Source organism: Cyprinus carpio, chromosome A5 (genome assembly GCF_018340385.1).
Source record: "Cyprinus carpio isolate SPL01 chromosome A5, ASM1834038v1, whole genome shotgun sequence".
In the NCBI taxonomy this organism is placed as follows: domain Eukaryota; kingdom Metazoa; phylum Chordata; class Actinopteri; order Cypriniformes; family Cyprinidae; genus Cyprinus; species Cyprinus carpio.
Genome location: NC_056576.1, coordinates 5,347,463 through 5,353,239, shown reverse-complemented (window position 1 = coordinate 5,353,239; position 5,777 = coordinate 5,347,463). Strand labels below are relative to the sequence as shown.

General features: G+C 36.8%; 2 long non-coding RNA genes across 2 annotated transcripts; one reads left to right on the top strand and one right to left on the bottom strand.

The window, feature by feature from the left end:
* The first annotated feature begins 356 nt into the window (after positions 1-356).
* LOC122141858 lies at positions 357-1,910 on the top strand. The gene is made up of 3 exons (XR_006158149.1): positions 357-498; positions 589-1,206; positions 1,835-1,910. It is a non-coding gene; the product is annotated as an uncharacterized LOC122141858 (long non-coding RNA).
* Positions 600-1,875, bottom strand: LOC122141856. The gene is made up of 3 exons (XR_006158142.1): positions 1,738-1,875; positions 1,144-1,200; positions 600-738 (listed from the first exon to the last, which is right to left on the bottom strand). It is a non-coding gene; the product is annotated as an uncharacterized LOC122141856 (long non-coding RNA).
* Positions 1,911-5,777: the final 3,867 nt, after the last annotated feature.

Genomic DNA, 5,777 nt, shown 5'->3' with positions numbered 1-5,777 from the left:
GAGTTGTTCTTGAACGATTCGTTCATTTTGAACAAATCTTTAATGTGACTCAGGAAGAACGAGTCGTCTCGGGGAGTGATTCGTTCAGTCGCGCATGCACAAAATTCTACAGGTTCTGTACTGGAATTAGTCTAGTTCACCTGTTTCAGTCAACTCAAAGACGGAAAGACAATTTATTAGTTCTTTTTTTGTTTAATGCCATTAAACATTATCATGCAAAACATGTAAATTCACCTACTTAGTCTGCTTTTACAGCCTTATTGTGTTTATAATTGCACTTTTGCAGACTATTCTTACACAAACTTTTTTTTTTTTTTTTTTTTTTTTTTTAAGACTGCAAGAATTGTTGGAAGCTTTAAGGAGTTTGAGGTCTTCAACCCTGCTCCTGGACAATTTAGTTCCAACCCTAATCAAACACCCCGGAACCAGTTAATCAAGCTCTTCAAGACCACATGAAAATCACAGCCAGAGTGTAACACACGGACACTGGGACAGAAGGTAAGAGCGAGTTAGTTTATTTGAGGTGTTAGAGTAGAGTACGGGAGAGATGCAGAGGATGTGGTGACCTAGTGCAGCTGGTTCTGGCAGGTCAAATGGGATGGGGATATCCAGGGCCGTCGGTGGGGTGACCAGGGGGACAGACACGTTGCACACACCTCAGAGTTCACACAGGAGAGGGGAACTTGGAGAATGGAATGCTGAAGACACTCGGGAGAGACGCTGGAGAGACACAGGGATCTAGGAGAGGAATCAATGAAAGGTAAGTAGCAAGGTTTGTATTGAGTCTGTACAGGTAGCTTTACAACAGGAGAGGTTCCGTTATGCAGCTATGAGATCATTCGATGAGTGTGACTGAGGTGTGTGCTTTTATGTGGAGGTGAGCTGATGGGGTAATGGTGCACAGGTGCCGGTGATTAGAATTCAGGTGAGGGAGTGCATTGGGATTGGCTGATTGGTGAGCCTGACCGACTTGTGACACAGAGCAGATTGGAAATAAATGTTGCAGGCCAGTGGGACTCTAGGGGCTCATTTATAAAGCGTATGTACTCACAGATTAGATTCTACAGTGTGCGTACGCTAAAGTCCATGGCAACGTTTATATTTAGAAAAATGTCTTTGACGTGGAAAAGTAGGCCTACTTACTGACACTTCTGGGTCTGAGCAGTCGTACGCACTTTTCCTTGTGGCAAAGTCGGAGTACTGCAGGTATTTGGAAATAAGCAGAAGCCATGATGATGATGATAATAGCAGTATTAGGGCTGTGCATTTCGGTTAAATTTCCTAACAGATATCAGATGCTGGATAATTGCTTAACCGTTAACAGACAAGGTTAGAATGTTAAATAAAAACTAAATTAGATAAAAAAAAAAAAAAACTGAATATATGAATGTCTGAGACCCGTTAATACCCTAATGTGCAAATATCACCATAAACAAAACATGAGTTATGACATGTCATCCTGCATCTGCCGCACTTTTGTGAAAGAAAAAAATAAAAAAATAAAAAATTGTATATAAGTAAATAAGCTTACAGTGAATATGTTTCACTTAAAATGAAAGAAAATATAAAAGCTGAGACAAGCAAGCTATGCTGATTTGGTTTGTTTCTGTGATTCGCTCCATGAATTAAAAAGAACCAAGACAGCTAAAAAGGCATCCTGTTTTTCTTGATGCTACAAATTAAAGCACAGTATTTTATTTTATTTTGAGTGTACACAAATAAAAGTAAACTGTTTACCTCTGCTAGCAGGACGCCAACTTCGGCCTCACTAAAGTTCTTGCTGCTCGCCATTTGTAATTGTTTTTGCCGTTGACTGATGCTCTTTTATATGCAGGGCTCCCACGTTTGAGTGTCATACTCATGGATTCAAGGCCTGGAAATTGAAAGCAAATATAGGTCCTTTAAAGTGCTTGAATTAAATTTTAAATAAATTTTGTTGAAAATTGTGTAGAATTGTGCTATTTCAAAAATTGGGGGTTGGGGGTGGAGATTGGGTTGCGCGAAAAAAAAACAAAAAAACTTGCATGTGAGCTGATGCGCAGCCCTGCGTATGGAGGATGAGAAATTACTTAAGTATAAATAAATTAATAAATACATAAATGCAGAAATAAATAAATGTAGAAATACATAACTAAATTAATAAATAAATAAGTAAATGGCGAAATAGATAAATAATTAATTAAATGCTGAAATAAATGCAGATATGCATAAATTAATGAATAAATAATTTTGTCAAAAGAGTCATTTTTAATTGGGCTATTTTTGTACCATTTGTTTTATACTACATTTATTTCTACATTTATTTATGTATTTCTACATTTATTTATTTCTGTGTCTGTATGTTAATAAGGTAGGCAGTCCTAACCTCTCTCAGTGCAGGATTGGTTAAACAGGATCGTTATCGTTACGGCTGTACTGTGGCGTTTTTTTTTTTTTTAAGCACCATTGCTAATGATTTGCATTTAATAGCAAATGATATAGATCATGCACCAAGCGACTACCTTCTGTTTCGTTTGGAATGTGTAGTCGATGATTTAGTCCAGCTCAGTGCTAATATGGTGATCTTCATCCAGCTGTGATGAGAAGGGTATAACTGTAGCCTGGAGATCTCCAAATGGGGACGGGAACTCCAAAATGGGGTGGGAGCTCCAAAATAGGGTGTGGCTTCCTCCCATTGACATACAGGCACATGACACGCATGCAAAAAGTGCAAACTCCGCACCAAAGCTGATTCTAAAGATTTTATTGGTTGTGTCAATTAAAATGTGGATTTTCTACACTATGCGGGATAGAGTAAAATCTTTCCCCTGAGCTGCTTTGGGGAGAGCTTGTGGGTGATTTCCATTTATATCTCACAGAGAATATTTATTTATATAGCATATATTATTTAAGATGAACTAGAAACAATGTTTAATTTATAAAGTTTTATTTTGAAATGTAAGTCAATAACAATTGGCTGGAGCCAAAGCCAATGGTGATAGGTTTTGCGCGAAGAGACCCCACCCCATTTTGGAGGTTCTGCACAATTGTGAAGTTCACACCTCATTTTGGAGATCTCTGGTCTGCAGTTATATGCTATTTAATTTAATTAAAATCTGTCAATAAATTGATTTAAATGTATGCAGTTTTCCATCATAACTTAAAAAGCTGTGTCTTGTAACTGGTTTCTAGAAGAATATTTTAATATTGGTTTTAGTCACAGAATTATAAGAGAACACATGCAACGGAAATTGAATAGCCAATTAAATTGTTTATTAAACTGATTAACCAATATATTTTGTTTCTTTAAAGAAACTTTTAAATATATATACAGGTCCTTCTCAAAAAATTAGCATATTGTGAAAAAGTTCATTATTTTCCATAATGTAATGATAAAAATTAAACTTTCATATATTTTAGATTCATTGCACACCAACTGAAATATTTCAGGTCTTTTATTGTTTTAATACTGATGATTTTGGCATACAGCTCATGAAAACCCAAAATTCCTATCTCAAAAAATTAGCATATTTCATCCGACCAATAAAAGAAAAGTGTTTTTAATACAAAAAAAGTCAACCTTCAAATAATTATGTTCAGTTATGCACTCAATACTTGGTCGGGAATCCTTTTGCAGAAATGACTGCTTCAATGTGGCGTGGCATGGAGGCAATCAGCCTGTGGCACTGCTGAGGTGTTATGGAGGCCCAGGATGCCCAGGATGCTTCGATGCCTTAAGCTCATCCAGAGTGTTGGGTCTTGCGTCTCTCAACTTTCTCTTCACAATATCCCACAGATTCTCTATGGGGTTCAGGTCAGGAGAGTTGGCAGGCCAATTGAGCACAGTAATACCATGGTCAGTAAACCATTTACCAGTGGTTTTGGCACTGTGAGCAGGTGCCAGGTCATGCTGAAAAACGAAATCTTCATCTCCATAAAGCTTTTCAGCAGATGGAAGCATGAAGTGCTCCAAAATCTCCTGAAAGCTAGCTGCATTGACCCTGCCCTTGATAAAACACAGTGGACCAACACCAGCAGCTGACATGGCACCCCAGACCATCACTGACTGTGGGTACTTGACACTGGACTTCAGGCATTTTGGCATTTCCTTCTCCCCAGTCTTCCTCCAGACTCTGGCACCTTGATTTCCAAATGACATGCAAAATTTGCTTTCATCCGAAAAAAGTACTTTGGACCACTGAGCAACAGTCCAGTGCTGCTTCTCTGTAGCCCAGGTCAGGTGCTTCTGCCGCTGTTTCTGGTTCAAAAGCACACGCCTGTGCACGGTGGCTCTGGATGTTTCTACTCCAGACTCAGTCCACTGCTTCCGCAGGTCCCCCAAGGTCTGGAATCGGTCCTTCTCCACAATCTTCCTCAGGGTCCGGTCACCTTTTCTCGTTGTGCAGCGTTTTTTGCCACACTTTTTCCTTCCCACAGACTTCCCACTGAGGTGCCTTGATACAGCACTCTGGGAACAGCCTATTCGTTCAGAAATTTCTTTCTGTGTCTTACCCTCTCGCTTGAGGGTGTCAATGATGGCCTTCTGGACAGCAGTCAGGACGGCAGTCTTACCCATGATTGCGGTTTTGAGTAATGAACCAGGCTGGGAGTTTTTAAAAGCCTCAGGAATCTTTTGCAGGTGTTTAGAGTTAATTAGTTGATTCAGATGATTAGGTTAATAGCTCGTTTAGAGAACCTTTTCATGATATGCTAATTTTTTGAGATAGGAATTTTGGGTTTTCATGAGCTGTATGCCAAAATCATCAGTATTAAAACAATAAAAGACCTGATATATTTCAGTTGGTGTGCAATGAATCTAAAATATATGAAAGTTTAATTTTTATCATTACATTATGGAAAATAATGAACTTTTTCACAATATGCTAATTTTTTGAGAAGGACCTGTATATATGAAATGCTAATCCAGAAGAGAAAAAACAGCCCATATATAGTATATTAGATTATTGACATACAGTACATTAGTTTATTTATGCAAATGTGTATGTAACGATACAAATTACTATGTAGCTACAGACATAAATACACATACATTCATACATACACATTTAAATCAGTATGAAATTACTAATTCCGTTATGCATTTCCACCACCTAAAAAGTACAGTCTTGCACTCTTAAAAGAGGCAGTATTATTCTAGCTAAAGTTACTGTGAATTTGAGTAAAATATTTAGGATGGTCCCACGTTATTGCAGTGACATGTAATACAGCAAAAATATTCAAACAGAAAATGATACTGTTCAATGAATATCATTATTAAAAGAAATGTATTACTATTATTTAAATAGTAATCACGTTCAATAATTAATGTCATGTAAATACAGAAAATATTTAAACAGGAAACAACTGTATTTAATCAAATAATAATAAGAAATGTTACAGACATTATTAAAAAAAAGTCAGTCTTGTTAAATGTATAATAAAAACTGGATGACTGCAGCTGAAGAACATAAAAAGACTATGAAGTATTGAAAAATTACTTTTTAAATTCATATTTATTTTATTATTATTATTTATTTAAAGTGTTTATTTTGGAGAGTAACATTTATGTGACAAACATAGCACAAAAGTGTACATAGGGTCCATTTGACCCTGCTGGGGTTTATTCTGACTTACAGTTCTATGAAGATACACAGTTGTGGCCAAACGTTTACATAACGCTTGCAGAATCTTCAAAATTATTTTACCAAAATAAGAGGGATCACACAAAATTCATTTTATTTTTTAGTACTGTCCTGAGTAAGATATTTTACACCAAATATGTTAACATATAGTCCACA